The sequence below is a fragment of the Lolium perenne genome, chromosome 3 (assembly GCF_019359855.2).
Source record: "Lolium perenne isolate Kyuss_39 chromosome 3, Kyuss_2.0, whole genome shotgun sequence".
Taxonomy (NCBI): Eukaryota; Viridiplantae; Streptophyta; class Magnoliopsida; order Poales; family Poaceae; genus Lolium; species Lolium perenne.
Genome location: NC_067246.2, coordinates 236149226 through 236172424, shown reverse-complemented (window position 1 = coordinate 236172424; position 23199 = coordinate 236149226). Strand labels below are relative to the sequence as shown.

Sequence of the window (23199 nt, the reverse complement as noted above, 5' to 3'; positions counted from 1 at the left end):
GTGGGTTCCCTGCGCCTAGGAGGCGGCGCAGCGCATACCACGAAGACGTCAACGCGCGAGGGCGGCATAGTGGACCGCGTGCCGCGGCGCTACGGCTCGAAGGAGCGACGCAGCGGCGACGCGCATGTCGGGGCGACGGCGGGGAAGACCTCGGGCGGCGGCGTGGACAGCGCGCCGCGGCGCTACGACCCGTAGGGCGACGCAGCGGCAACACGCATGTCGCCGCGGAACGGCCTCGGAGGCGGCGTGGACAGCGCGCCGCGGCGCGACGGCCGTAGGGCGACGCAGCGGCAGCGCGCGGGTCGATGCAGCCGCGGTGAGAACCACGGGGCGGCGGCGCTGCGGCCCGACGGGGCGACGCAGCGGCAGCCCGATGCTCGATCGGTAGAGGGGCGCGCTGAACTATGACCCTCTTCATGGGACCTGCGAAGGCGCGCACGGTCGACGGCCAGGTCGGTCGTGCGGCGTAGATGAGGCGGATCGCGGCGGCGAGCGGGTGATCAAGCCGATCGCGCGCGAGGTCGAGGACGCCGCTCGGTGGATGCGGGGTGGCGACGGAGTCCGAGATGAGGCCGACGAGGACGGACGGCAGAGCGGCCGTACATGCGCGGCGTAGATCGACGGGCGGGCCGACGTGCGCAGGGCGGCTATGATTGGCCGCCGCATGGCGCGAGGCTGCCGGGATGGGGCGTTGCAGGTGTCCCGTTCGGAGCAGGGCGGTGACGGCCGGCGTAGGGCGACGGGCGAGGCGATGTGCGGACGGCGATTGGCCCTAACGGGCCGCCATGGTGCGCGTGGCCACCGTGTCGGAGTAGAGGCCGGCCGGGCGCGCCGAGGTCGAAGTAGAGGCGCGCGGGGGTCGATGGCGGCGATGGGCGACGCAACCCGATCTATAGATCGGAAAACCAAAAAGTAAACGCCGATCAAAGCGACCGGCGGGAGAGAGAAAAACCCAGATCAAGTGATCGGGAAAAAGACTGTCTAGGGCAGCCGATCAACTGGACCGGCGGACGAACCCTAGGTACGGGCGGTGCGGCCCCCGGTGGCGATCATGGAGATCGGCCGTCCCGGGGGCGGCGCGGTGCGGAAGCGGTCGGCGGCTAGGGTTTTGATCGAGTTTAGGCTGATACCATGTAGAAGGATAGAGAGGGAGAGAGATTGGCGGAATATGATGGATGTATTATTGAGCCTCATGGGCGAGTATATATAGGCGTACGGGGATCATCTTGGAGTGCAAGACAAGACACAAGATCTATCTCTATCCTAGACTACCTAAACCGTACATATACCAAATATATCTCTAATAATGTTTTCTTCAGCGTTGCGGACATGCATCTTAACATCACTCATCTATACAGGAAGTTACAATCCAATGATCTAAAAACAACAGTTTCAAGAAAATATGCGTTATTGGACACAACATAGCCTTCTCCCAAAAGTTTTTTTTAGCACCGCAGAGTAGATGTCTCATGTAAGTTTCTTATGTCTCGCCATCAGCACAATATCCTTCAAATTTTCCCTCAAGAAAAATATCCATCTAATTTATTATGCTGATTCTATGGTGTTAAAAAAGACGATGGCAGCAAACATGCATGCAAAGTTCCTTCCAACTAAACTAGAGAGAAACAATGTAAACATAAGAGAACACCATGTTTACTTGCGAGGTGAATGACAGGATGCCCTGCATATCCAGGACTTAGTTTTGTGAGTGATGCGCATCTATTGGTCCCTATGCCACTATTATGCAAAAACTGAGTCACCTTGGGTAGCAGCTCATTTGTCTCTGAACATACGATTTCAACAATCTGAAGCTGCTCATGTAAATGATCTGTCTTCCAACTCGCCAGAGATTACACACTCACGCGCCTACCAAAAAAAAAAGGTTTTATAAATATGGTACATGCATCAACATTATAACTTAAGGATCCAGAATGTGGCAAAGATCACATACCTGGTCTAGTTTGACAGTGAGCTTCTTCAGACTGGGTGAGTTGTGAAGGAAGACTATCAATGCATAGAAATCCGCATGGACACACCAAGTATCAAGAGTCAGATTTATAAGACTGTTGAATGTCGGACACCATTGGATATTCTTTTCCATAAGGGTTAGGACGCAACATCAAACTCATGCCATGTTCTTTATGATTCAGCCAAACTTGCAAAATATCAGGAGGGCGCTAACAGTGCATAACTACTATGTCTGGTTGAGTGCACACACTAAAAAATTTAGAGGTTATTGGATATGAATAAATGGCAGCACCAAAATAGATCACGCTAACAAAATATACCACATATTAATCAATCATATACTTGTTATTTTCCTAGAGAGAATCGTTAACATGCAGAATATGCTAAAAAAAACAGCCATAATTGCTTCCCATGATAAACTGATAGATTTTTCAAATCTGTTTGCAAGGGTTGCGAGTGATAACAATTTCTGAAGTACTTTGCCTTTATTTTACAAATCCTTTTGAAGTAATGACAATGCAAGCTACATTATAACCCAGGTATTGCACTAAGAATGAATAGGAAATGCTCGATCTTTATTATGAAATTGATCCTCCAACTAAGATATTTTGGTCATGGATCTGATGAATGCACAAAATGAGCATATGAAATAGAATATATATTGAGTTGACACAGTGACAAAATTGGCCATCCTATTAGAAGGTTTGGTTTCCATTATGCTACGTAATCACTCACCTCACATAGGTGTTGAGAGTTATGGGTTCATGGCAAAAAAAAAATTGATAGATGTTTGGAGATCAATGCAATACGGTGATGTACTGAATAGTGATGCGAACTCAAGAACCTTACCTTTCCATCCTTATAACGGAAATCCAAACTCGGTTCATGGTTGTACTTTTTTTCTTGCAGACTTGCATGGTTGACCTTAACTTTCAGGGAAGTCTTAATATGGTTGACATTATTATGTGAATGCACAACATTGTACATAGACGTAAGTACATGAGGGGAATACTATGTTTACATATGACCGTGCAATTTAGTTTCGAAGGAACATCATAAAAGGTTGGGTAGCATAAAAGCTATAAATATTAAATACCAAATTTCATAAAAGCATGACATGGAACATTCTTGTATCACAAACAATAGAGAAGGCAACGTAAAGTTTTCTGCAGCATTGCACAGCCATGCATCTCACAACAACACTATTATGCGTCCCGTAAAAAATTAAAATCCAAATGAGCTAGCAGAATAGTTTCAGACTAAACCAAAGCGATGATGCAATGTAGATCCAAGAGGACATCTTGTTTGCGTGTGATGACAAGTCAACAAGTGATCCCATGTCATTTCAGCTGCCCTGGGACCTGAAACATCGGAGTTATTTCTGGTGACTGATGCATCGGATTTAGTTCCTGATACACATCTGATCAGACTTTATGCCACTAGCATGCAAAAACTGAGTCACCCTAGGTAGCATCTCACTTGTCTCCCAGCATTTGATTTTAACAATCTGAAGCTGCTCACATGTAAATCATCTGTCCTCTAGCTCACCCATGATTGCAGATTCATAATCCTAGCAAGACAAAAATTATTGGTTTTTTCTTCATGGTACATGCATAAACATTCACTGAATAATCCATAATGTGACCAATAACACATACCTGGTTTAGCTTGAGAGTTAGCTTCTTCACATTGGGTGAGTTCTGAAGGAAGACTATTAGCGCATAAAACTCGGCGTGCACACAGGAGCAGTTTAGAGTAAGGTTTACAAGTTTGCTGAATCTTGGACACCATTGAAAATTCTTTTCCATGGTCAGCTGCAAACGGTTCAAAGGATTAGGACACAATATCAAACCCATGCTATGTTCTACACATTCTTCTGCTGATTCAGCCAAACTTGCCAAGAATATCAGGAGGGAGCTAACAGTACGTGACTACTGTGTCTGATTCACTGCCCACTAAAAAGCTTACAGGTAGAAGTAATATATCTTTTTTTTTTGCGGAAAAGGAAAAACTGGCATTAATACTCTGTTCTTACAGAAAGACCCAGAAATAACACAAAAATACAACGAAGCCCTTCTTCTAGGTCCCGTCGGCGCCGACGCACAGAAGCCGACGGTGGCGCGCCGCTGCCGCTGCTCCTCAACACGCCTTGGATAAGAGCCAGCCCCAAGGCCAGCGGGAAGGCACCGAACGCCGAATCCGAAGATCCTACCGCTGAAGTAATATATCTTTAGAGCACATTGGATATGAAAATAGCAGCACAGCGAGGAATCACTTTAACCAATAATACCACATATTAGATTGTAATATACTTGTACTTTTCCTAGAGAGAATATCATTAATATGGAGAATATGTTACTTAAATCACCATAGCCGCTTCATGTTATATTGTGATCCAAATTCATATTCTAAAGGGAGGCTAACTTCTGACGAGCGGAGCGAGACCCGTCGCCGGTAGTCTTGGGCCGAATCGTTGCTACCGCCTATATATACATCTTCTAAGCCGCCGGCTAGGGTTTATCAGATATAAGATAAGTCACGGCGTTTGTAAACACTCCTCGATGTAGTGAAGTTTTGCTGCTAGCGCTCGTAGTTTTTTCCCCTTTTGTGTTGGAAAGGGTTTTTCCACGTTAAATCTCGTGTCTCTGTTGCGTTTTCTTTTATCGTTCTTCGTTATTTGCTTTGTCGCATTTATAACACTTCGCATGATAATGTGTTATACCGGTCCGTAAGAGTTGTGAGTCACAACAATAGCTTAAACACTTTACATTCATATGCTGCCTCATATGTTTCACATCTTTTCAAAGGAATGCTAACTGAAGCTACAATATAACCTAGATATTGTAGTAAGAATGATTAGGAAATGATTAAGTTTTATTATGAATTTAAAGTCAGACTAAAATATGTTGATCTTTTTTGTAGTAAAAATATGTTGATCAACAAGTTATGAATGTACAAAATGAGTATATGAAATAGAATATATTTAGTGGACACGAGACAATAATGATCATCCTATCATTATCAAGATGCTAGGTATTTATAGTATGCAATGAGTTGTCTTGTTTAATAGAGAGGGGTCAAGACAACAACAACAAAAAAAACAAGACATGCCTAAGTATATCTCAAAATCAATGAGATGTACGAAAAAAAAGGCATCATGGACAGTGATGTGAAATCAAGAAGCTTACTTTTTTATCCCAGTAACCGAAATCCAAACTTGTAACATTAGAGAGGCCTCCCAGAAACTGCCTGATGCCATCAGCATCACAATCTGTGAGTGCTCCCGAAATCACGGCTGATGCGGCCTCCAGAGATGCCATGTTCTTTAGTATAGGTAGCCTGCTCCCTCGAATGTCACCCTCAATGGACATATAAATGAGACTTGGAGCCGAAATAGAAGCCTGGTCATCGAACGCAACTTGTTCAGACAGGATGAGAACCTTGAGCGTCTTGGAGAAAATCTCATGGTCCATGATGAGACAAACAGATACTCCAGTGCTGGGCAGCCTGTTTCGAGCTGGTTAAAGAAACGGGGAACAAGTCAGCGCTAGAAATGTGCAGCCTTGTGAGGCAGCTTGAGGTTTTTTTTTTCGATAAAAGAGCATAACCCCAGCCTCTGCATCAATAGATGCACACGGCTTGCTTTATTAAAAACCAAAGTATAAGTCACAAAATATCCATCATCACTTATTACAATCACGGAAATGGTAAGGTCGAAACATGAATCAACCAACTGAAAATATGGTAAACAGAAAAGCTATGCATTTGCTATTCTATTATGATGCCGTCACCCAGTAGCCTGAAAAAAGAAGTCCTGAGCAACCAGTAGCATCCGGTTGCATCTAATAACCATATCCTCCCGCTGGTCCATTGGGAGGAGGAAAACCCATTGTTGAATTGAATGAGCAGCTCGCCTGATAACCTGCAAAAAATTAGTTCCACTTTATTTGTTAAAGATCATATCATTCATAGTCCTCCAAATAGCCCAATACAGGGCTGAAACTCCTATTCGAATCTTTTGTTTGTCCTTTTTCCCCACTCCATTCAGCCATCTACCAAACATATTAATAATATTAGTTGGCGGGGGAATGTTATAAGTAATGTACACCATACGTCATATTATTTTCGCAAATGGGCAACGAACAAATAAATGATTCACGGTTTCCATGGAATCACAAAAACAACATTTTTGACAACCCTTCCACTTCTGTTTAGCTAAATTATCCTTAGTTAACAATACCTTACTATTAAGGAACCACATGAAGATTTTAATTTTCAATGGAATCTTCAACTTCCATAAATATTTGCGCAGGTAAATAGTATGCCCATTCATCCAGTCAAGATACATAGACTTAACTGAAAAAAATACCCGAGTCATTGAGTTTATCCGACTCAGAAGTCAAATTAATTGTAATTAATCGTTGGCATAGATGTAACCATTGCAACCACTTACTGTATGTCATTCAAGCTTCTTCAAAACATAATATTGATAGGTTGAGAAGCAAACACAGTCGAAACTAACACATTTTTATGTTGAGTAATATTATATAGAGCCGGATATTGATTGGACAGAGGCGTATCATCCAACCACACATCTTCCCAGAACCTCACAGATTTTCCATCCCCTACTTTGAAAAACTCTCTCTTGAAGAATTCCTCTTTCACATGCACAGGACCCTTCCAAAAAGGTGAATCAGTTGGTTTAACCTGTACTTGTGCTAGAGTTTGTTCTTAAGGTATTTGTTACATAAGAGCTGTTGCCACATACCCTCCTCTAAAAGGATTTTAAATAACCATTTGCTCAATAGACATTTATTCTTTAATTCCAAAACCTCAATTCCCAACCCCCCTAGATCCTTTGGTCTACACATGATGTTCCATTTAGATAACCTATACTTCTTCTTAAGCTCATCAGATTGCCAGAAAAAATTTGATCCATAAAAATCAAGCCTCTTCCTCACCCCAATTGGGATTTCCAAGAAAGAGAGCATAAATATTGGCAAACTAGTAAGAACCGAATTTATGAGAACCAACCTATCCCCATAAGACAGCAGTTTACTACGCCATCTCCCAATTTAGAGGCAAACCGAGTTTCAACAGGGTTCCATTCCTCATTCCGCAAAGTCCTATAATGTACCGGAATCCCAAGTTACTTTAAAGGTAAAGTTCCAGACTCACACCCAAAGATTTGTCTATATCGATCCTCCATATCCTTTGCCTTACCAAAAGCAAAGATTTCACTCTTATGGAAATTAATTTTTAAGCATGAAAGTTGTTCAAAAATGCATAGAATCAATTTCATATTAACAGCCTTAGCAATATCATGTGCCAAAAACAAAATTGTGTCATTCGCATACTGTAGAATGGAAATTCCCCCATCAATAAGGTGAGGCAACAAACTTCCCACTTTACCTACATCCTTTGCCCTAGCAATTGGAATCGCTAACATATCAGCGACAATATTAAAAAGAATTGGGGATAAATGATCTCCCTGGCGTAGTCCTTTCCTAGTTTGAAAATTATGCCCAATCTCTTCATTCACTCTTATACCAACACTCCCACCTTGCACAAATTGCTTTCTCATATCACACCAAATCGGGTCAAATCCTTTCATACGAAGAAATTATAGCAAAAAGGACCACTTAACTTTATCGTACGCATTTTCAAAGTCAATTTTAAAAATCACCATGTCTAATTTATTTCTATGCATTTCATGTATAGTCTCGTGGAGTACTACCACTCCTTCTAAAATGTGTCTTCCCGAAATGAACGCCGTCTGAGTCGGTCTAATCACCTTTTGAGCTACCTCAGAAATACGATTTGTCGCAACTTTAGTGAAGATTTTAAAACTCACATTGAGCAAGCATATTGGCCTATATTGTTGAATTTGTGTTGCATTTTCCTTTTTCGGCAATAAAGTGATCACCCCAAAATTCAACTTATACAACGGTAGCTCCCCTTTTTGAAAGCTCTCAAATAAAGCCATCAGATCGAATTTAATAACCTCCCAAAAATGTTGATAAAACTCGGCAGGGAAACCATCAGGTCCAGGTGATTTATTATGTTCCATTTGAAAAATTGCATCATGAACCTCCTCCATCGAGAATTTTTGAATTAACACTTGATTCTCCTCTGTTGACAATTGCGGAATATCTTCAATTATATGCTCATCCAACACGACGGAACTAGGCTCTGGATTACCAAATAATTTTTTATAATACTCTGAAATATAAACCCTTGAATTATCATCCCCGACAATGGTTCCCTCTTCTTGCTCAAGTTGATCAATTTTCTTTTTCCTATGTTTGCCATTAGCTATAAGTTAAAAATATTTGGTATTATCTCCCCCTTCCTGAATGTACTTTACTTTGGCCCTTTCTGCCCACTTAATCTCTTCATCTCGTCGGAGTTTATTTAAATTCTCATGTGCTAATTTTAACTCATTGCGCTCCACTTGTGATAATGGTAAAGTTTCCACCTTAATATCCAATGTGTCAATAATGTTCAAAAGCCGCTCCTTCCTCCTCTTATATTTTCCGCTTAAATTCTTTGCCCAACCACGTAAAAAGCGGCGCAAATGCCTAATCTTATTTTGCCATGTTTGAATCAGACTTTTACCAATGGGGCCGGCCGCCCATTCAGCAGCTATGAGCTCATAAAACCCCTCTTGTTCTAACCACGCCAACTCAAACGAGAACCGCGGTTTTTTACCTACATGTGCCTGATTCCCCGCATCAATCAAAAGCGGAGTATGATTATATCCCGAGCGAGTCAAAGCCCGGACAGTGACCAAAGGGAATTTCTGTTCCCATTCAACACTCGCAAGAACCCTATCCAATTTTTCATATGTGCGAGTCTGTCTTCTACTGGCCCAGGTAATTTGCCGACCCGACAAAGCAATTTCTCGCAGATTCAAATTTTCAATAATCGCATTAAAGATAAACGGCCAACGAGGATTAAAATTATCATTACTTTTCTCCTCTGGTTTTCTCAAAATATTAAAATCCCCGGCTAGTAACATTGGTACTGTTTCATGTTCACATGTCCTCACCAATTCTGCAAGAAACTCATATTTATTTTCATCATGTGTCACCCCATATACCGGCACAAGAAGCCATTGAAACCCATTTATTTTAGATGTAATAGACAGTTTGACACAATAGTCTCCACTGTCTACCCTATTAACCACCAAGGTAGTCGTATTAACCCCTACAAGAATTCCTCCAGATCTCCCATGTGGCGGCAAACAGAACCAAGCAAAAAAAAATCCCTCAGCCAAATCCCTTAAAAAATGTACCGTAAAATTAGATCGTCCTGTCTCTAGCAAAGCAATAAAATCTAGGTCATACTCCCTTATCGATTCCTTTACAAACAAATGTTTTCCCGGGTCTCTAAACCCTTCACTATTCCATGTCATACCTTTAAGATTTGTCATTGTAATTTTGCTGGTTTGATTCTAATACGGTTACTCCTCCTAACATTTATCTTATCATAAGACTTTTTTTGCCAACCTTTCTCTCCCTAGTAATACCCTTAGGCATCTCAATATCGTCCTCTCCCAAAAAAATCCTCCTCTGCTTCTAAATCATCACATAATTCAGAGGCACGAGATACCATCATACAAAGAGTAGTATTGTCATGTTTTTGTGGCAAATGATCATTACATTTTAACATAGTGATTGATCTCTGTACCTCAAAGTCTTTTATTATCTTAGCTGATTTTATGCAATCCGAATGAGAAATGGCTAAAGAAACCTCCAACGACCATGCAGCAATTATTTGATCATCTCAGAAAGAAGTAATAGAAGTTGGTTGCATTGTAGACATACCTAACACTGGCATCTCCGCACGCTTCTTTCCGATCATCATCGCCCTCTCCATTTGCGTCATATCGACATTAGGCTGAGTCCTCAGTCTTCCACTCAACCGCACCTCGCGTCTCGCCTCCTCCTGAATCCCACCAAAAGCAACAATTTGCTCATGGGTGAACTGCGTCATCCTCGACACCTCCTTATGCATACCAACCGGGGTAGATCTAGGAGCAAAACCTCCATGTACATCATTATCTATTGGCTGAAAAACTGTATCACCAACATTCTTAACATCAGATGCATTTACCAAAATTTTCACCTTTGTCCGATTACTCGGCGTGATCGTCGTTGAGTGCAGCTGCATGGCCTGGGGAAGCGAATCATGCATATCGGGCTGCACCCCCAAAGGGCCACGAGGCTGGCCTGTTAGCGCCGGAATTGGGCCGGCAGAGGCCACCGTTCGGCCGCCCGACGCCAGCACATGCTGGCTGATACGTCTCCGACGTATCGATAATTTCTTATGTTCCATGCCACATTATTGATGATATCTACATGTTTTATGCATACTTTATGCCATATTTATGCATTTTCCGGCACTAACCTATTAACGAGATGCCGAAGAGTCGATTCTTTGTTTCTGTTTTTGGTTTCAGAAATCCTACAAAGGAAATATTCTCGGAATTGGACGAAATCAACGCCCAGGGTCCTATTTTTGCACGAAGCTTCTAGAAGACCGAGGGGGAAAGGAAGTGGGGCCACGAGGCGCCGCCACAACAGGGCGGCGCGGCCCAGGTCTTGGCCGCGCGGCCCTGGTGTGTGGGGCCCTCGTGTGGCCCCCCGCGTTGCCCTTCCGCCTACTTAAAGCCTTCGTCGCGAAACCCCCGATGCGAGAGCCACGATACGAAAAACCTTACTGAGACGCCGCCGCCGCCAATCCCATCTCGGGGGATTCTGGAGATCGCCTCTGGCACCCTGCTGGAGAGGGGAATCATCTCCCGGAGGACTCTTCACCGCCATGGTCGCCTCCGGAGTGATGAGTGAGTAGTTCACCCCTGGACTATGGGTCCATAGCAGTAGCTAGATGGTCATCTTCTCCTCATGTGCTTCATTGTCGGATCTTGTGAGCTGCCTAACATGATCAAGATCATCTATCTGTAATTCTATATGTTATGTTTGTCGGCATCCGGTGGATAGAGAATACTATGTTATGTTGATTATCAATCTATTACCTATGTGTTGTTTATGATCTTGCATGCTCTCCGTTATTAGTAGAGGCTCTGGCCAAGTTTTTACTCTTAACTCCAAGAGGGAGTATTTATGCTCGATAGTGGGTTCATGCCTCCATTAAATGCAGGACGGTGACGAGAAAGTTCTAAGGTTGTGGATGTGCTGTTGCCACTAGGGATAAAACATTGATGCTATGTCCGAGGATGTAGTTATTGATTACATTACGCACCATACTTAATGCAATTGTCTGTTGTTTGCAACTTAATACTGGAAGGGGTTCGGATGATAACCTGAAGGTGGACTTTTTAGGCATAGATGCATGCTGGATAGCGCTCTATGCACTTTGTCGTAATGCCCAATTAAATCTCACAATACTCATCGTATCATGTATGTGCATTGTCATGTCCTCTCTATTTGTCAATTGCCCGACTGTAATTTGTTCACCCAACATGCTATTTATCTTATGGGAGAGACGCCTCTAGTGAACTGTGGACCCCGGTCCATTCTTTTACATCGAATACAATCTACTGCAATACTTGTTTTACTGTTTTCTGCAAACAATCATCATCCACACTATACATCTAATCCTTTGTTACAGCAAGCCGGTGAGATTGACAACCTCACTGTTTCGTTGGGGCAAAGTACTTTGGTTGTGTTGTGCAGGTTCCACGTTGGCGCCGGAATCCCTGGTGTTGCGCCGCACTACATCCCGCCACCAACAACCTTCAACGTGCTTCTTGGCTCCTCCTGGTTCGATAAACCTTGGTTTCTTTCTGAGGGAAAACTTGCTACTGTCTGCATCACACCTTCCTCTTGGGGTTCCCAACGGACGTGTGCTGTACACGCCATCAAGCATTTTTTCTGGCGCCGTTGCCGGGGAGATCAAGACACGCTGCAAGGGGAGTCTCCACAATCCAATCTCTTTACTTTGTTTTTGTCTTGCTTTATTTTATTTACTACTTTGTTTGCTGCATTATATATCAAAACACAAAAAAATTAGTTGCTAGCTTTACTTTATTTACTGTCTTGTTCTCTATATCAAAAACACAAAAAAAAATTAGTTACTTGCATTTTACTTTTGCTACCATGTCTAGTTCTGCACCTGTTACTTCTTCACCTGAGGAATTAGTCTTCACTTTTAAACAAGGGGATGAGGAGAGTTTTAAAGATGCTTGGTCCAGAATTTTTACTTCTTATCGTAAAGCTGAACCTCAAATGACTCTAAGTTTGCTCCTTAGTAATTTTTATTTTGGTCTTATGATTCGCTATAGATATGCCTTGGATGCTGTAGTGGGAGGAGATTTCCTTCATTGCAATGGGGATCAAGCTTTTAATGCCATAAAGAAGTTGGTTGCATCACATGATTCAGCTAATAACTTTGATTCAGCCCTTATTAGCATTTATAATAGATTAAACACTCTTGAGACAAGTGCATCTCGCTTGAATGAAAATTATAGATATGTTCGTAACCGTCTTGATCAAGTTTTAGTGAACTCTGAACCTTCATTATGGGATCCTACTATTAAAATTGTTATCGGTGACCAAACTCTTCATGCCAATTGTGATATTATGTCTGAATTTTGCTTAATGCCTAAGAGTATTCATGAATCTTTGAAACTTTGGGGATTCGTTGAAGGGGGAGAAGGAATAACTCTTATTGATAACTCTGTTATAATTCCTAAGGGAATAGCTGCGGGTGTGCATACAACCGTTCTTGGGAGAACAATATCCATTGATTACCTTGTTATTGAATGTGCAGGAACAGGACAAATCACACTCGAAAGATCCCTGCTGAAACTATTGGGAGCCGTCATAGATATGGGAGAAGGCACCCTAAAATTCACCTCTACACCCGGGGGTAGACATATATTCCCTAAATCGAAGAGTAAGAAAAAGAACAAGAAAGGTAAGGGTAAAGCCCAAGGTAATGTCGATGCTTCATCTCTTGATAATACTTGATTTACACTTTCTGCGGCTAGCTGAAAGGCGTTAAAGAAAAGCGCTTATGGGAGACAACCCATGTTTTTACTACAGTACTTTATTTTATATTTGAGTCTTGGAAGTTGTTTACTACTGTAGCAACCTCTCCTTATCATGTTTTTGTGCCAAGTAAAGTCTCTATGGTAAAGTTGATGCTAGATTTGGATTGCTGCATAGAAACAACATTGCTGTCTATCACGAATTCGCGCAGAAGACTCTGTAAAAAAATCAAAAAAATCTGCAAATTTACGTGCGTGATCCTCAGATATGTACGCAACTTTTATTAGTTTTGAGTTTTTCCGTTTGAGCAAGTTAAGTGCCCCTTCCAGGTTCGTCTTTACGGACTGTTCTGTTTTTGACAGATTCTGCCTTTTATTTCGCATTGCCTCTTTTGCTATGTTGGATGAATTTCTTTGATCCATTAATGTCCAGTAGCTTTGTGCAATGTCCAGAAGTGTTAAGAATGATTGTGTCACCTCTGAACATGTGAATTTTGGATTGTGCACTAACCCTCTAATGAGTTTGCTAGAAGTTTGGTGTGAAGGAAGTTTTCAAGGGTCAAGAGAGGAGTATGATATATTATGATCAAGAGGAATGAAAGCTCTAAGCTTGGGGATGCCCCGGTGGTTCACCCCTGCATATTTTAAGAAGACTCAAGCGTCTAAGCTTGGGGATGCCCAAGGCATCCCCTTCTTCATCGACAACATCATCAGGTTCCTCCCCTGAAACTATATTTTTATTCAGTCACATCTTATGTGCTTTGCTTGGAGCGTCGGTTTGTTTTTGTTTTTGTTTTTGTTTGAATAAAATGGATCCTAGCATTCATTGTGTGGGAGAGAGACACGCTCCGCTGTTGCATATGGACAAATATGTCCTTAGGCTTTACTCATAGTATTCATGGCGAAGGTTGAATCTTCTTCGTTAAATTGTTATATGATTGGAATCGGGAAATGCTACATGTAGTAATTCTAAAATGTCTTGAATAATTTGATATTTGGCAATTGTTGTGCTCATGTTTAAGCTCTTGCATCATATACTTTGCACCCATTAATGAAGAAACACCTAGAGCTTGCTAAATTTGGTTTGCATATTTGGTCTCTCTAAAGTCTAGATAATTTCTAGTATTGAGTTTTGAACAACAAGGAAGACGGTGTAGAGTCTTATAATGTTTACAATATGTCTTCTATGTGAGTTTTGCTACACCGGTTCATCCTTGTGTTTGTTTCAAATAACCTTGCTAGCCTAAACCTTGTATCGAGAGGGAATACTTCTCATGCATCCAAAATCCTTGAGCCAACCACTATGCCATTTGTGTCCACCATACCTACCTACTACATGGTATTTCTCCGCCATTCCAAAGTAAATTGCTTGAGTGCTACCTTTAAATTTCCATCATTCGGCTTTGCAATATATAGCTCATGGGACAAAATAGCCTTAAAAACTATTGTGGTATTGAATATGTACTTATGCACTTTATCTCTTATTAAGTTGCTTGTTGTGCGATAACCATGTTTTCTGGGGACGCCATCAACTCTTTGTTGAACATCATGTGAGTTGCTATGCATGTTCGTCTTGTCTGAAGTAAGGGCGGTTTTCACAATCAAATGGTTTGAGTATGCATACTGTTAGAGAAGAACATTGGGCCGCTAACTAAAGCCATGAATCATGGTGGAAGTTTCAGTTTGGACATAAAACCTCAATCTCTTATGAGAATATTAACTGTTGTTGAATGCTTAAGCATTAAAAGATGAGTCCATTATCTGTTGTCTATGTTGTCCCGATATGGGTGTCTAAGTTGAAGAATGATCAAAAGCGAGAAATTCAATGCGAACTTTCTCCTTAGACCCTTGTACAGGCGGCATAGAGGTACCCCTTTGTGACACTTGGTTGAAACATATGTTATGCAATGATAATCAGTGTTAACCCAAGCTAGTTAGGACAAGGTGCGGGCACTATTAGTATACTATGCATGAGGCTTGCAACTTGTAAGATATAATTTACATGTTACATATGCTTTATTACTACCGTTGACAAAATTGTTTCATGTTTTCAAAATAAAAGCTCTAGCACAAATATAGCAATCGATGCTTTCCTCTTTGAAGGACCTTTCTTTTACTTTTATGTTGAGTCGGTTCACCTATCTCTCTCCACCTCAAGAAGCAAACACTTGTGTGAACTGTGCATTGATTCCTACATACTTGCATATTGCACTTGTTATATTACTCTATGTTGACAATTATCCATGAGATATACATGTTACAAGTTGAAAGCAACCGCTGAAACTTAATCTTCCTTTGTGTTGCTTCAATACCTTTAGTTTGATTTATTGCTTTATGAGTTAACTCTTATGCAAGACTTATTGATGCTTGTCTTGAAGTACTATTCATGAAAAGTCTTTGCTTTATGATTCATTTGTTTACTCATGTCATTACCATTGTTTTGATCGCTGCATTCATTACATATGCTTACAATAGTATGATCAAGGTTATGATGGCATGTCACTCCAGAAATTATCTTTGTTATCATTTACCTGCTCGGGACGAGCAGGAACTAAGCTTGGGGATGTTGATACGTCTCCGACGTATCGATAATTTCTTATGTTCCATGCCACATTATTGATGATATCTACATGTTTTATGCATACTTTATGTCATATTTATGCATTTTCCGGCACTAACCTATTAACGAGATGCCGAAGAGCCAGTTGCTGTTTTCTGCTGTTTTTGGTTTCAGAAATCCTACAAAGGAAATATTCTCGGAATTGGACGAAATCAACGCCCAGGGTCCTATTTTTGCACGAAGCTTCCAGAAGACCGAGGGGGAAAGGAAGTGGGGCCACGTGGCGCCGCCACAACAGGGCGGCGCGGCCCAGGTCTTGGCCACGCGGCCCTGGTGTGTGGGGCCCTCGTGTGGCCCCCCGCGTTGCCCTTCCGCCTACTTAAAGCCTTCGTCGCGAAACCCCCGATGCGAGAGCCACGATACGGAAAACCTTACTGAGACGCCGCCGCCGCCAATCCCATCTCGGGGGATTCTGGAGATCGCCTCCGGCACCCTGCCGTAGAGGGGAATCATCTCCCGGAGGACTCTTCACCGCCATGGTCGCCTCCGGAGTGATGAGTGAGTAGTTCACCCCTGGACTATGGGTCCATAGCAGTAGCTAGATGGTCGTCTTCTCCTCATGTGCTTCATTGTCGGATCTTGTGAGCTGCCTAACATGATCAAGATCATCTATCTGTAATTCTATATGTTGTGTTTGTCGGGATCCGATGGATAGAGAATACTATGTTATGTTGATTATCAATCTATTACCTATGTGTTGTTTATGATCTTGCATGCTCTCCGTTATTAGTAGAGGCTCTGGCCAAGTTTTTACTCTTAACTCCAAGAGGGAGTATTTATGCTCGATAGTGGGTTCATGCCTCCATTAAATCTGGGACAGTGACAGAAAGTTCTAAGGTTGTGGATGTGCTGTTGCCACTAGGGATAAAACATTGATGCTATGTCCGAGGATGTAGTTATTGATTACATTACGCACCCGACTGTAATTTGTTCACCCAACATGCTATTTATCTTATGGGAGAGACGCCTCTAGTGAAATGTGGATCCCGGTCCATTCTTTTACATCGAATACAATCTACTGCAATACTTGTTTTACTGTTTTCTGCAAACAATCATCATCCACACTATACATCTAATCCTTTGTTACAGCAAGCCGGTGAGATTGACAACCTCACTGTTTCGTTGGGGCAAAGTACTTTGGTTGTGTTGTGCAGGTTCCACGTTGGCGCCGGAATCCCTGGTGTTGCGCCGCACTACATCCCGCCACCAACAACCTTCAACGTGCTTCTTGGCTCCTCCTGGTTCGATAAACCTTGGTTTCTTTCTGAGGGAAAACTTGCTACTGTCTGCATCACACCTTCCTCTTGGAGTTCACAACGGACGTGTGATGTACACGCCATCACTGGCCCCCCTGCATGCGTCGATGCAGGCGCCCCATGCACGCTCGCTACCGCGCCCTTGATCAACGTAATCACCGCCACGCCGATGCCCTTCTCCGTTTCTCCCCTCCCCACCCGATTTGCTGGAGAAATAGGCTTCTTTATAGGAGACTCAACGACTAGAGCATGCATACACTCGCCTGCCCTATCCGCCACCTCGCTGAAAGCACTGTACAAATTTTTTGGACTTAAGCACAATAAATTTGCATCAAATAAACTATTTGTAACACCACAAGTATTATCATACCTATTTACTTGTGATGGTGACCTTGCCACTTCATTCATCTCCACCACATTAGCACTCAAATTTGGTGATGAACTAGCACCACTCTTGTCTGCATCATTTGCCCCCCCCCCCATTTTTAGTCCGCTTAACATTTCTATCTGATTCATCCCTCTTTTGCTTACCAGGAGGATCATCATCTCCACCGTCACCGTGTGCCTCTGACATAGTAACATCTGAAGGTCCAACCCGCTTCCCCCCTTCCACTTCAAACCTCAATTTGAAGAAATCATTATTAATCTTAAGGTCCCAAGTATCAGGTATAATGGCAGTATCCAAACAAGTAATAAACATGCGAAGGACATTGTTCTGTCGAGTAAAGGCTATATCAATCTCCTTAGTTTTTCCAAACACATCCCCCAGAGCTCAAAGAGCAAGATAATCATCCAAAGCAACTGGTGGTAATCCATAGAGCGTCACCCACACATCCTCTGGAGCCCAAACTGGCTGGACCTCCTTCCAGAAATCAAAAGACAGAATAATGCTGCAATCAGGTACATGGAAACGTCCAAAGCGTTGGACTCTCACTAATTCAACCTTACTTGGGAAATTCACCTTAAACACATTTTCTTCGACCTGTTGCACTTGCCATTGATAAGAATTATCTGGTACAACCCATTGCAAGTGAGTAATAAGTTGTGTTATTGATAAGGTACCACTAGACACCTCCACCCTACCCAAGCGAGTATTATCGACCCTAGGCCTAACCGAGCTAGAAAGAGGAAGCTCCCAAAAAGCCAAATCCGGATGCCCCAAGCCATACATTGCTAACCTTGGTCTAGGAGCCTTATGTAATGGGCAGTCTTTAGTAGCACGATCAGGTTTATGACAACAATCACAAAGAATAACCTCACAATCATTAAAAAAGTGTCCATTCCGCGTGCACCAAAAATAACTCGGACCCTTCTTTTTATTTGCAGCTACAAATTCATCTTCAGGCATCCCCTCAAAAACATCAACATGGTCCTTAGACCCAATCCGTGCAACAGCTAGCAAAACCTCCTCAGCTCTCTGTGTTGGTGGCATGATATTCGTCGGATTAGGCTGCCTCTCTTGATATTTGCCTCGTTTTGAAAGCAAGAATTCGGAAACACCACACTGGCTAGGCTAAGCTAACTCAGACACTAAAAAAACAGCTAACTCAGTAGGCTACTTGGGTTGGGCCTGGAAGGCTCGTTCTCCCATTCATAGGTGAACTGAAAAGGCCCCTACTCCTACTGTGTGTCTGAGTTAGCATAGCCAGTGAAGCAGTTCGGGAAAAATGGAAACAAGTTTAACGGCAAGTCTAGTTGTAGATGTACTGACTGATGGGCTCCCCTAGCTAGCGAACGATTGCTAGGGAGAGAATGAGCGATCGGTTTCTAACCAAAAAAAAATCCCATTTTTGGCAAATTTTGGACTGTAGTGAAGGCTATTGAGGGAAAGTTCTGCATGCATGAAGAAACAGACGAATCTGCTGATGTCAGCGGAATCTTTTCCAAATTTCAAAATTTAAAACGTTTTAACTTTCAAACGACAACTCCAAATTAAGATCCGCTTTCACCAATAAATCTGTCTCGACGAGATCTTCAAAACTAGCACCCATGTTGATATGTTTCGAGAAACTTTTTTTCTGGCTAAAAGTTATCAACCCTCTCCTATTCGAATAATCAACCCCTCCGTACTTGAGTGATCAACGGTAAATGTATAAAATTATCAACCTGGTGCAGGGTATTGAGGGAAAGTTCTGAATGCATGTAGAAACAGACGAATCTGCTGATGTCAGCGGAATCTTTTCCAAATTTCAAAATTCAAAATGTTTTAACTTTCAAACGACAACTCCAAATTAAGATCCGCTTTCACCAATAAATCCGTCTCGACGAGATCTTCAAAACTAGCACCCATGTTGATATGTTTCGAGAAACTTTTTTTCTGGCTAAAAGTTATCAACCCTCTGCTATTCGAATAATCAACCCCTCCGTACTTGAGTGATCAACGGTAAATGTATAAAATTATCAACCTGGTGCAGGGTATTGAGGAAAAGTTCTGCATGCATGCACAAATAGACGAATCTGCTGATGTCAGCGGAATCTTTTCCAAATTTCAAAATTCAAAATGTTTTAACTTTCAAACGACAACTCCAAAGTAAGATCCGCTTTCACCAATAAATCCGTCTCGACGAGATCTTCAAAACTAGCACCCATGTTGATATGTTTCGAGAAACTTTTTTTCTGGCTAAAAGTTATCAACCCTCTCCTATTCGAATAATCAACCCCTCCGTACTTGAGTGATCAACGGTAAATGTATAAAATTATCAACCTGGTGCAGGGTATTGAGGGAAAGTTCTTCATGCATGCACAACTAGACGAATCTGCTGATGTCAGTGGATTTTTTTTCCAAATTTCAAAATTCAAAACGTTTTAACTTTCAAACGACAACTCCAAATTAAGATCCGCTTTCACCAATAAATCCGTCTCGACGAGATCTTCAAAACTAGCACCCATGTTGATATGTTTTGAGAAACTTTTTTTCTGGCTAAAAGTTATCAAGCCTCTCTATTTGAATAATCAATTCCTCCGTACTTGAGTGATCCACGGTAAATGTATAAAATTATCAACCTGGTGGAGGGTATTGAGGGAAAGTTCTGCATGCATGCACAAATGGATAAATCTGCTGATATCAGCGGAATCTTTTCTAAATTTCAAAATTCAAAACGTTTTAATTTTCAAACGACAACTCCAAATTAAGATCCGCTTTCACCAATAAATCCGTCTCGACGAGATCTTCAAAACTAGCACCCATGTTGATATGTTTCGAGAAACTTTTTTTCTGGCTAAAAGTTATCAAGCATCTCTATTTGAATAATCAACCCCTCCGTACTTGAGTGATCAACGGTAAATGTATAAAATTATCAACCCCAAAGTTAATTTTATTTTAAATATTTTACCGAATATTTTTTTGTTTAGAAGCTATCAACCCGGTGTCCTGTTATTTATCAACGGTAAATATAAATAACTACCAATCCTAAAAATCTAACTTCATTTCGAATATTTTGGCGACTCTTTTTAGTTTACAAGTTATCAACCCGGTGCTCCGTTATTTATCAATGCTAATTATAAAAAAACTACCAACCCAAAAAAGTATTTCATTTAGAATATTTTAGCGAACATTTTTTATTTTACAAGCTATCAACATGGTGCCTCGTTATTTATAAACTGTAAATATAAATAAATAATAACCCTAAAAAGTATTTCATTTAGAATATTTTAGCGACTCTCTTTTAGTTTACAAGCTATCAACCCGGTGACCCGCTATTTATCAATGGTAAATATAAATAAATATCAACCCTAAAAATTTAATTTAATTTAAAATATGTAGCGACTCTTTTTTTGTTTACAAGTTATCAACCCGGTGCCCCGTTATTTATCAACGGTAAATATAAATACCTAGCAACCCTAAAAAGTAAATTTCATTTAGAATATTTTAGCAACTTTAGTTAGCTTACAACTTAAAAACAGTACTTAATTTGAGTAGCAAGTGGTAGTTCATTTGAGTTGCAAGTGGATCTTTCCACCCGTTATTTTCCCCCTTAAAAACCACTGGCCCGAAAAAGGGAATTGCAAAAGGACCCCCTTAAACATGAATTACCGTACGAAAAATAAAACCCAAAAAGGGAATTGCAAAAAGAGAATTGAGAGTCTGTCTCGTGCTGAAGAAAAAGAGTGAGATGCTATGTGTATGCATGCAACAACTTATGAAAGCGTGCTGAAAAGTTGGCTCATTAAATGCAAATCCATGAGATGCTCTGTGCATGTGCATGCATGCAGTGTGAACGCTTTTGGCTGCATGCAACTTGCAAAGTAGTAATACAAGCTGTTAGTGTGAACAAGTGTGAACGGAATTAAAACACTACGTGACAAAAAGGGAATTGACTCACTCCGCGAGCGCTTCCGCGCCACAAAAAGTGATTGCTCGAGCAATTGATTGCTAGGGAGGGGATTCGACTGATTGTGGACAAGGCCAAGAGAGGGGGACCCTATTTGCCGCTTGCTGTAGGAGCATTTCGCTCCCGTCTGCAGCGGTTTTCCTCGACCGCTCCGGATACGGCCGCCTAATAGGTATTGTTTTCTTTTTCTTTTTTATCTTTTATCTTTTCATTTTTTATAGTTTTTTTTTGTTTTCCATTTTACCTTTGCTTTTTTCAAAATTGAACAACTCTGAATTGAATATTTTTAGATTTAAAATTTGTAAAATACGAAAAATTTCGAATGTCAAATTTTGATCAATTTAAAAATTTGAATTTTAAAATCTTAATACTTTTCAAATTTAAACATTTTTTAAAAAGAACATTTTAAATTCAATATTTTAAAATATGGCATTTTAAAATTTGAACCATTTTCAAGCCTGATTTTTTTCAAAAATAACATAAAGAAGGTAAATTAAAAAAGACATAAAAATAGAATGGTAAAACATAAAAAAGGGAAAATAAAACAAACAATAGAAGGAAAACAGAAAAGACGGTGAAAAGCGATCAAAATCGAGAAACCCATCAGAAACTAGGGAAAAACCAATAAAACCCGTAAAAATTGCAGGAAACCTCTAGAAGCTTCCCAAAACTGATGTAGTACCATGTAAATGGGCCCCGGCTCTTCATCAAAAACCTTGAGGCGGGAGCAAATCGCTCCTATGTTAGGCGACGAATAGGAAATGTCGGCCTAGAGTTGTGAACCTACCTTTTCGGGTTTTCGGGTAGGCCATCTAAAATTTTGCCTAATAAGTTTCTTCTAGCCAAAAATAAGTTGCTAACTGACTCCACGCGGCTCACAATTGTGCCAAGAGACTCTCATCTTTGCCCAAAATAGCAAAAAAAAAATCAATATTTGCGCATTCTAGCAGCAAAGTCCATAGGCTTCTCCAAAATCAAAAATATGCACTCCAGGAGCTTTATTTTTTCATCAAATGGTCCTAGACTTCTAGAAAATTGCAAATGGGCAAGGAAGGAGTCTAGTATTCTATGGGAATCACCAAAATTTCTAGATATTAGGACGAGGCCCCATATTCCTTTGCACAATTATGGAAAGTGGTCAATGGCCTCAATTTCTTGTAAGGAAGACCCTGGCTTCTCCAAAACTGTAAGCATGTTCCTGTTGGCTTGATGCCTTATGAAGAGTCTCGAAAGGGACGTATAAAAGCAAACATTTCTCAAAGACCAAGACCTCAAGATCAAAAATTATGACTCGTAACCACAAAATGTGACTACATCTCAAGGGGACTCTTATATTGGGATTAAGTAATCATGTACCCACATTTTTCAGATTTTAGGTGGGTGGTCTAAAATTCGAGCAAAGAAGTTAATTTTGGCTTGATGGTGGAATAGGTATGTGAAAAGGCCCCACCTTTCCAAACTACCATAAATGTCCCCATGATGCTATTTGTTTTGTACCGAAAGATCATCATCTTTGCTGAAAATAGCAAAAGTAAGTTTGAAAGGTGAGGTTTCTTGCAGCAAAGTCCCTAAACGTCTCCAGAATCATAAATAAGCCCTCGATCTACCTTGGATTTTATGGAAAGGTTCCTACACTTTGAAAGTATGCAAATGGTCCTGAAAAGAGCCCAAAATTCTACAAGAATTACCCTATTTTTTTTGGAAATTATGGAGAGGCCCCATATTCCTCCATACATTTTTTTTAGAGAGTTGCTAATGGCCACGATTTCTTTTAAGAAAAAATCCTCCATGGCCTATACACCACACCCTCTCATTGAGATCTTGCACGTTTGTAGGATACATCGCTATCCAAAGTCCTGTTTGAAATTTGGAACTTATAAACATGATTTTCTATTTTTCGAAGTAAAGAGTTCCGTGGAGCTCGGTTTGGTCATCATCCAAGCTTATTTCTGTTTGCTGGAACTTATTTCGTGTGAAAGATCAGATCGCTTAACTGAAGCACGCTCA

At 41.3% G+C, this 23199-nt stretch overlaps 1 pseudogene; it reads right to left on the bottom strand.

Moving 5' to 3' along the window:
• Positions 1–3370: 3370 nt before the first annotated feature.
• On the bottom strand, positions 3371–10143 carry LOC127339918 (uncharacterized; annotated as a pseudogene).
• Between the last annotated feature and the right edge of the window lie 13056 nt (positions 10144–23199).